Source organism: Heterodontus francisci, chromosome 9, assembly GCF_036365525.1.
Source record: "Heterodontus francisci isolate sHetFra1 chromosome 9, sHetFra1.hap1, whole genome shotgun sequence".
Classification (NCBI taxonomy): domain Eukaryota; kingdom Metazoa; phylum Chordata; class Chondrichthyes; order Heterodontiformes; family Heterodontidae; genus Heterodontus; species Heterodontus francisci.
In genome coordinates, this window is record NC_090379.1 from 69,817,727 (window position 1) to 69,828,315 (window position 10,589).

Genomic DNA, 10,589 nt, shown 5'->3' on the forward strand with positions numbered 1-10,589 from the left:
GAACACCAGGCAGTAGCAGCTGAACACCAGGCAGCAGCAGGAGAACACCAGACAGCAACAGCAGGAGAACACCAGGCAGCAGCAGGAGAACACCACGCAGCAGCAGCAGGAGAACACCAGGCAGCTGCAGGAGAACACCAAGCAGCAGCAGCAGGAGAACACCAGGCAGCAGCAGGAGAACACCAGGCAGCAACAGAAGGAGAACACCAGGCAGTAGCAGGTGAACACCAGGCAGCAGCAGGAGAACACCAAGCAGCAGCAGCAGGAGAACGCCAGGCAGCAGCAGGAGAACACCAAGCAGCAGCAGCAGGAGAACACCAAGCAGCTGCAGGAGAACACCAAGCAGCAGCAGCAGGAGAACACCATGCAGCTGCAGCAGGAGAACACGAGGCAGCAGCAGGTGAACACCTGGCAGCAGCAGGAGAACACCAAGCAGCAGCAGGAGAACACCAGGCAGCTGCAGCAGGAGAACACCAGGCAGCAGCAGGAGAACACCAGGCAGCTGCAGGAGAACACCAAGCAGCAGCAGCAGGAGAACACCAGGCAGCAGCAGCAAGAGAACACCAGGCAGCTGCAGGAGAACACCAGGCAGCTGCAGCAGGAGCACACCAGGCAGCAGCAGGTGAACACCAGGCAGCAGCAGGAGAACACCAGGCAGCAACAGCAGGTGAACACCAGGCAGCAGCAGCAGGTGAACATCAGGTAGCAACAACAGGTGAACACCAGGCAGCAACAACAGGTGAACACCAGGCAGCAGCAGCAGGTGAACATCAGGCAGCAACACCAGGAGAACACCAGGCAGCAGCAGGTGAACACCAGGCAGCAAAAGCAGGTGAACACCAGGCAGCAGCAGCAGGTGAAAACCAGGTAGCAACAGCAGGTGAACACCAGGTAGCAACAGCAGGAGAACACCAGGCAGCAAAAGCAGGTGAACACCAGGCAGCAACAGCAGGAGAACACCAGGCAATAGCAGGTGAACACCAGGCAGCAGCAGCAGGAGAACACCAGGCAATAGCAGGTGAACACAAGGCAGCAGCAGCAGGAGAACACCAGGCAATAGCAGGTGAACACCAGGCAGCAACAGCAGGTGAACACCAGGCAGCAGCAGCAGGTGAACACCAGGTAGCAACAGCAGGTGAACACCAGGTAGCAACAGCAGGAGAACACCAGGCAGCAACAGCAGGGGAACACCAGGCAGCAACAGCAGGAGAAAACCAGGCAGCAACAGCAGGTGAACACCAAGCAGCAACAGCAGGAGAACACCAGGCAGCAACAGCAGGTGAACACCAGGGAGCAACAGCAGGAGAACACCCGGCATCAGCAGAAGGTGAACACCAGGCAGAAACAGCAAGAGAACACTAGGAAGCTGCAGCAGGTGAACACCAGGCAGAAACAGCAGGAGAACACCCGGCAGAAAGAGCAGGAGAACACCAGGCAGTAGCAGGTGAACACCAGGCAGCAGCAGCAGGTGAACACCAGGCAGCAACAGCAGGTGAACACCAGGAAGCAGCAGCAGGTGAACACCAGGTAGCAACAGCAGGTGAACACCGGGCAGCAACAACAGGTGAACACCAGGCAGCATCAGCAGGTGAACATCAGGTAGCAACACCAGGAGAACACCAGTGAGCAGCAGGTGAACACCAGGCAGCAAAAGCAGGTGAACACCAGGCAGCAGCAGCAGGTGAACACCAGGTAGCAACAGCAGGTGAACACCAGGTAGCAACAGCAGGAGAACACCAGGCAGCAACAGCAGGAGAACACCAGGCAGCAACAGCAGGAGAAAACCAGGCAGCAACAGCAGGAGAACACCAGGCAGCAACAGCAGGTGAACACCAGACAGCAACAGCAGGAGAACACCCGGCAGCAGCAGAAGGTGAACACCAGGCAGAAACAGCAAGAGAACACGAGGAAGCCGCAGCAGGTGAACACCAGGCAGAAACAGCAGGAGAACACCCCGCAGAAACAGCAGGAGAACACCCGGCAGTAGCAGCTGAACACCAGGCAGCAGCAGCAGGAGAACACCAGGCAGCTGCAGGAGAACACCAGCCAGATGCAGCAGATGAACACCAGGCAGCAGCAGCAGGAGAACACCAGGCAGCTGCAGCTGGTGAACACCAGGCAGCAGCAGCAGGTGAACACCAGGCAGCTACAGCAGATGAACACCAGGCAGCAACAGCAGGAGAACACCTGGCAATAGCAGGAGAACACCAGGCAGCAACAGCAGGTGAACACAAGGCAGCAGCAGCAGGAGAACACCAGGCAATAGCAGGTGAACACCAGGCAGCAGCAGGTGAACACCAGGCAGCAGCAGCAGGAGAACAGCAGGCAGTAACAGCAGGAGAACACCAGGCAGCAGCAGCAGGAGAACACCAGGCAGCAGTAGGTGAACACCAGGCAGCAACAACTGGTGAACACCAGGCAGCAACAACAGGTGAACACCAGGCAGCAGCAGCAGGTGAACACCAGGCAGCAACAGCAGGTGAACACCAGGCAGCAACACCAGGAGAACACCAGGCAGCAGCAGGGGAACATCAGGCAGCAACACGAGGAGAACACCAGGCAGCAGCAGGTGAGCACCAGGCAGCAGCAGCAGGAGAACACCAGGCAGCAACAGCAGGTGAACACCAGGCAGCAGCAGCAGGTGAACACCAGGTAGCAACACCAGGAGAACACCAGGCAGCAACAACAGGTGAACACCAGGCAGCAACAGCAGGTGAACATCAGGCAGCAACACCAGGAGAACACCAGGCAGCTGCAGGTGAACACCAGGCAGCAACAGCAGGTGAACACCAGGCAGCAGCAGCAGGTGAACACCAGGTCGCAACACCAGGAGAACACCAGGCAGCAGCAGGTGAACACCAGTCAGCCGCAGCAGGTGAACATCAGGCAGCAACACCAGGAGAACACCAGGCAGCAGCAGGTGAACACCAGGCAGCAACAGCAGGTGAACACCAGGCATCAGCAGCAGGTGAACACCAGGCAGCAACAGCAGGTGAACACCAGGCAGCAGCAGCAGGTGAACACCAGGCAGAAACAGCAAGAGAACACTAGGAAGCTGCAGCAGGTGAACACCAGGCAGAAACAGCAGGAGAACACCCGGCAGAAACAGAAGGAGAACACCAGGCAGCAACAGCAGGAGAAAACCAGGCAGCAACAGCAGGTGAACACCAAGCAGCAACAGCAGGAGAACACCAGGCAGCAACAGCAGGTGAACACCAGGGAGCAACAGCAGGAGAACACCCGGCATCAGCAGAAGGTGAACACCAGGCAGAAACAGCAAGAGAACACTAGGAAGCTGCAGCAGGTGAACACCAGGCAGAAACAGCAGGAGAACACCCGGCAGAAAGAGCAGGAGAACACCAGGCAGTAGCAGGTGAACACCAGGCAGCAGCAGGAGAACACCAAGCAGCAGCAGCAGGAGAACACCAGGCAGCTGCAGGAGAACACCAGGCAGCTGCAGCAGGAGAACACCAGGCAGCAGCAGGTGAACACCAGGCAGCAGCAGTAGAACACCAAGCAGCAGCAGCAGGAGAACACCAGGCAGCAGCAGCAGGAGAACACCAGACAGCTGCAGTAGAACACCAGGCAGCTGCAGAAGGAGCACAGCAGGCAGCAGCAGGTGAACACCAGGCAGCAGCAGCAGGTGAACACCAGGCAGCAACAGCAGGTGAACACCAGGAAGCAGCAGCAGGTGAACACCAGGTAGCAACAGCAGGTGAACACCAGGCAGCAACAACAGGTGAACACCAGGCAGCATCAGCAGGTGAACATCAGGTAGCAACACCAGGAGAACACCAGTGAGCAGCAGGTGAACACCAGGCAGCAAAAGCAGGTGAACACCAGGCAGCAGCAGCAGGTGAACACCAGGTAGCAACAGCAGGTGAACACCAGGTAGCAACAGCAGGAGAACACCAGGCAGCAACAGCAGGAGAACACCAGGCAGCAACAGCAGGAGAAAACCAGGCAGCAACAGCAGGAGAACACCAGGCAGCAACAGCAGGTGAACACCAGGCAGCAACAGCAGGAGAACACCCGGCAGCAGCAGAAGGTGAACACCAGGCAGAAACAGCAAGAGAACACGAGGAAGCCGCAGCAGGTGAACACCAGGCAGAAACAGCAGGAGAACACCCCGCAGAAACAGCAGGAGAACACCCGGCAGTAGCAGGTGAACACCAGGCAGCAGCAGCAGGAGAACACCAGGCAGCTGCAGGAGAACAGCAGCCAGCTGCAGCAGGTGAACACCAGGCAGCAGCAGCAGGAGAACACCAGGCAGCTGCAGCTGGTGAACACCAGGCAGCAGCAGCAGGTGAACACCAGGCAGCTACAGCAGATGAACACCAGGCAGCAACAGCAGGAGAACACCTGGCAATAGCAGGAGAACACCAGGCAGCAACAGCAGGTGAACACAAGGCAGCAGCAGCAGGAGAACACCAGGCAATAGCAGGTGAACACCAGGCAGCAGCAGGTGAACACCAGGCAGCAGCAGCAGGAGAACAGCAGGCAGTAAAAGCAGGAGAACACCAGGCAGCAGCAGCAGGAGAACACCAGGCAGCAGTAGGTGAACACCAGGCAGCAACAACTGGTGAACACCAGGCAGCAACAACAGGTGAACACCAGGCAGCAGCAGCAGGTGAACACCAGGCAGCAACAGCAGGTGAACACCAGGCAGCAACACGAGGAGAACACCAGGCAGCAGCAGGTGAGCACCAGGCAGCAGCAGCAGGAGAACACCAGGCAGCAGCAGCAGGTGAACACCAGGCAGCAGCAGCAGGTGAACACCAGGTAGCAACACCAGGAGAACACCAGGCAGCAGCAGGTGAACACCAGGCAGCAACAGCAGGTGAACATCAGGCAGCAACACCAGGAGAACACCAGGCAGCTGCAGGTGAACACCAGGCAGCAACAGCAGGTGAACACCAGGCAGCAGCAGCAGGTGAACACCAGGTCGCAACACCAGGAGAACACCAGGCAGCAGCAGGTGAACACCAGGCAGCCGCAGCAGGTGAACATCAGGCAGCAACACCAGGAGAACACCAGGCAGCAGCAGGTGAACACCAGGCAGCAACAGCAGGTGAACACCAGGCAGCAGCAGCAGGTGAACACCAGGCAGCAACAGCAGGTGAACACCAGGCAGCAGCAGCAGGTGAACACCAGGCAGAAACAGCAAGAGAACACTAGGAAGCTGCAGCAGGTGAACACCAGGCAGAAACAGCAGGAGAACACCCGGCAGAAACAGAAGGAGAACACCAGGCAGTAGCAGGTGAACACCCGGCAGCAGCAGGAGAACACCAGACAGCAACAGCAGGAGAACACCAGGCAGCTGCAGGAGAACACCAAGCAGCAGCAGCAGGAGAACACCAGGCAGCAGCAGGAGAACACCAGGCAGCAACAGAAGGAGAACACCAGGCAGTAGCAGGTGAACACCAGGCAGCAGCAGGAGGACACCAGACAGCAACAGCAAGAGAACATCAGGCAGCTGCAGGAGAACACCAAGCAGCAGCAGCAGGAGAACACCAGGCAGTAGCAGGTGAACACCAGGCAGCAGCAGGAGAACACCAAGCAGCAGCAGCAGGAGAACACCAGGCAGCAGCAGGAGAACACCAAGCAGCAGCAGCAGGAGAACACCAAGCAGCTGCAGGAGAACACCAAGCAGCAGCAGCAGGAGAACACCAGGCAGCAGCAGCAGGAGAACACCAGGCAGCTGCAGGAGAACATCAGGCAGCTGCAGGAGAACACCAAGCAGCAGCAGCAGGAGAACACCAGGCAGCAGCAGCAGGAGTACACCAGGCAGCTGCAGGAGAACACCAGGCAGCTGCAGCAGGTGAACACCAGGCAGCAACAGCAGGTGAACACCAGGCAGCAGCAGCAGGTGAACACCAGGTATCAACATCAGGTGAACACCAGGCAGCAACAACAGGTGAACACCGGGCAGCAGCACCAGGAGAACACCAGGCAGCAGCAGGTGAACACAAGGCAGCAAAAGCAGGTGAACACCAGGCAGCAGCAGCAGGTGAACACCAGGTAGCAACAGCAGGTGAACACCAGGTAGCAACAGCAGGAGAACACCAGGCAGCAACAGCAGGAGAACACCAGGCAGCAACAGCAGGAGAAAACCAGGCAGCAACAGCAGGTGAACACCAGGCAGCAACAGCAGGAGAACACCAGGCAGCAACAGCAGGTGAACACCAGGCAGCAGCAGAAGGTGAACACCAGACAGAAACAGCAAGAGAACACGAGGAAGCCGCAGCAGGTGAACACCAGGCAGAAACAGCAGGAGAACACCCGGCAGAAACAGCAGGAGAACACCAGGCAGTAGCAGGTGAACACCAGGCAGCAGCAGGAGAACACCAAGCAGCAGCAGCAGGAGAACACCAGGCAGCTGCAGGAGAACACCAGCCAGCTGCAGCAGGTGAACACCAGGCAGCAGCAGCAGGTGAACACCAGGCAGCTACAGCAGGTGAACACCAGGCAGCAACAGCAGGAGAACACCAGGCAATAGCAGGTGAACACCAGGCAGCAACAGCAGGTGAACACAAGGCAGCAGCAGCAGGAGAACACCAGGCAATAGCAGTTGAACACCAGGCAGCAGCAGGTGAACACCAGGCAGCAGTAGGTGAACACCAGGCAGCAACAACTGGTGAACACCAGGCAGCAACAACAGGTGAACACCAGGCAGCAGCAGCAGGTGAACACCAGGCAGCAACAGCTGGAGAACACCAGGCAGCAACAGCAGGAGAAAATCAGGCAGCAACAGCAGGTGATCACCAGGCAGCAACAGCAGGAGAACACCAGGCAGCAACAGCAGGTGAGCACCAGGCAGCAACAGCAGGAGAACACCCGGCAGCAGCAGAAGGTGAACACCAGGCAGAAACAGCAGGAGAACACCAGGCAGTAGCAGGTGAACACCAAGCAGCAGCAGGAGAACACCAAGCAGCAGCAGCAGGAGAACACCAGGCAGCAGCAGCAGGTGAACACCAGGCAGCAACAGCAGGTGAACACCAGGCAGCAACAGCAGGTGAACACCAGGCAGCAACAGCATGAGAACACCAGGCAGCAGCAGGAGAACACCAAGCAGCAGCAGCAGGAGAACACCAGGCAGCTGCAGGAGAACACCAGCCAGCTGCAGCAGGTGAACACCAGGCAGCAGCAGCAGGTGAACACCAGGCAGCAACAGCAGGTGAACACCAGGCAGCAACAGCATGAGAACACCAGGCAATAGCAGGAGAACACCAGGCAATAGCAGGTGAACACAAGGCAGCAGCAGCAGGAGAACACCAGGCAATAGCAGGTGAACACCAGGCAGCAACAGGTGAACACAAGGCAGCAGCAGCAGGAGAACACCAGGCAATAGCAGGTGAACACCAGGCAGCAACAGGTGAACACCAGGCAGCAGCAGCAGGAGAACACCAGGCAGCAACAGCAGGAGAACACCAGGCAGCAGCAGCAGGAGCACACCAGGAAGCAGTAGGTGAACACCAGGCAGCAACAATTGGTGAACACGAGGCAGCAACAACAGGTTAACACAAGGCAGCAGCAGCAGGTGAACACCAGGCAGCAACAGCAGGTGAACACCAGGCAGCAACACCAGGAGAACAGCAGGCAGCAGCAGGTGAACATCAGGCAGCAACACGAGGAGAACACCAGGCAGCAGCAGGTGAACACCAGGCAGCAACAGCAGGTGAACACCAGGCAGCAGCAGCAGGTGAACACCAGGCAGCACAACAGGTGAACACCAGGCAGCAGCAGCAGGTGAACATCAGGCAGCAACACCAGGAGAACACCAGGCAGCAGCAGGTGAACAACAGGCAGCAACAGCAGGTGAACACCAGGCAGCAGCAGCAGGTGACCACCAGGCAGCAACAGCAGGTGAACACCAGGCAGCAGCAGCAGGTGAACACCAGGTAGCAACAGCAGGTGAAAACCAGGTAGCAACAGCAGGAGAACACCAGGCAGCAACAGCAGGAGAACACCAGACAGCAACAGCAGGAGAAAACCAGGCAGCAACAGCAGGTGAACACCAAGCAGCAACAGCAGGAGAACACCAGGCAGCAACAGCAGGTGAACACCAGGCAGCAACAGCAGGAGAACACCCGGCAGCAGCAGAAGGTGAACACCAGGCAGAAACAGCAAGAGAACACGAGGAAGCCGCAGCAGGTGAACACCAGGCAGAAACAGCAGGAGAACACCCCGCAGAAAAAGCAGGAGAACACCCGGCAGTAGCAGGTGAACACCAGGCAGCAGCAGCAGGAGAACACCAGGCAGCTGCAGGAGAACACCAGACAGCTGCAGCAGGTGAACACCAGGCAGCAGCAGCAGGAGAACACCAGGCAGCTGCAGCAGGTGAACACCAGGCAGCAGCAGCAGGTGAACACCAGGCAGCTACAGCAGATGAACACCAGGCAGCAACAGCAGGAGAACACCTGGCAATAGCAGGAGAACACCAGGCAACAACAGCAGGAGAACACCAGGCAATAGCACGTGAACACCAGGCTGCAGCAGGTGAACACCAGGCAGCAGCAGCAGGAGAACACCAGGCAGCAACAGCAGGAGAACACCAGGCAGCAGCAGCAGGAGAACACCAGGCAGCAGTAGGTGAACACCAGGCAGCAACAACTGGTAAACACCAGGCAGCAACAACAGGTGAACACCAGGCAGCAGCAGCAGGTGAACACCAGGCAGCAACAGCAGGTGAACACCAGGCAGCAACACCTGGAGAACAGCAGGCAGCAGCAGGTGAACATCAGGCAGCAACACGAGGAGAACACCAGGCAGCAGCAGGTGAACACCAGGCAGCAACAGCAGGTGAACACCAGGCAGCAGCAGCAGGTGAACATCAGGCAGCAACACGAGGAGAACACCAGGCAGCAGCAGGTGAACACCAGGCAGCAACAGCAGGTGAACACCAGGCAGCAACAACAGGTGAACACCAGGCAGCAGCAGCAGGTGAACATCAGGCAGCAACACCAGGAGAACACCAGGCAGCAGCAGGTGAACACCAGGCAGCAACAGCAGGTGAACACCAGGCAGCAGCAGCAGGTGAACACCAGGCAGCAACAGCAGGTGAACACCAGGCAGCAACAGCAGCAGAAAACCAGGCAGCAACAGCAGGTGAACACCAAGCAGCAACAGCAGGAGAACACCAGGCAGCAACAGCAGGTGAACACCAGGCAGCAACAGCAGGAGAACACCCGGCAGCAGCAGAAGGTGAACACCAGGCAGAAACAGCGAGAGAACACTTGGAAGCTGCAGCAGGTGAACACCAGGCAGAAACAGCAGGAGAACACCCGGCAGAAACAGCAGGAGAACACCAGGCAGTAGCAAGTGAACACCAGGCAGCAGCAGGAGAACACCAGACAGCAACAGCAGGAGAACACCAGGCAGCAGCAGGAGAACACCAAGCAGCAGCAGCAGGAGAACACCAGGCAGCTGCAGGAGAACACCAAGCAGCAGCAGCAGGAGAACACCAGGCAGTAGCAGGTGAACACCAGGCAGCAGCAGGAGAACACCAAGCAGCAGCAGCAGGAGAACGCCAGGCAGCAGCAGGAGAACACCAAGCTGCAGCAGCAGGAGAACACCAAGCAGCTGCAGGAGAACACCAGGCAGCAGCAGCAGGAGAACACCAGGCAGCAGCAGCAGGTGAACACCAGGCAGCTGCAGTAGAACACCAGGCAGCTGCAGCAGGAGCACACCAGGCAGCAGCAGGTGAACACCAAGCAGCAGCAGCAGGAGAACACCAGGCAGCTGCAGCAGGAGAACACCAGGCAGCAGCAGGAGAACACCAGGCAGCTGCAGGATAACACCAAGCAGCAGCAGCAGGAGAACACCAGGTAGCAGCAGCAGGTGAACACCAGGCAGCAGCAGATGAACACCAGGCAGCAGCAGGTGAACACCAGGCAGCAACATCAGGTGAACACCAGGCAGCAGCAGCAGGTGATCATCAGGTAGCAACAGCAGGTGAACAGCAGGCAGCAACAACAGGTGAACACCAGGCAGCAGCAGCAGGTGAACATCAGGCAGCAACACCAGGAGAACACCAGGCAGCAGCAGGTGAACACCTGGCAGCAAAAGGAGATGAACACCAGGCAGCAGCAGCAGGTGAAAACCAGGTAGCAACAGCAGGTGAACACCAGGTAGCAACAGCAGGAGAACACCAGGCAGCAACAGCAGGTGAACACCAGGCAGCAACAGCAGGAGAACACCAGGCAACAGCAGGTGAACACCAGGCAGCAGCAGCAGGAGAACACCGGGCAATAGCAGGTGAACACAAGGCAGCAGCAGCAGGAGAACACCAGGCAATAGCAGGTGAACACCAGGCAGCAGGAGGTGAACACCAGGCAGCAACAGCAGGTGAACACCAGGTAGCAACAGCAGGAGAACACCAGGCAGCAACAGCAGGAGAACACCAGGCAGCAACAGCAGGAGAAAACCAGGCAGCAACAGCAGGTGAACACCAAGCAGCAACAGCAGGAGAACACCAGGCAGCAACAGCAGGTGAACACCAGGGAGCAACAGCAGGAGAACACCCGGCATCAGCAGAAGGTGAACACCAGGCAGAAACAGCAAGAGAACACTAGGAAGTTGCAGCAGGT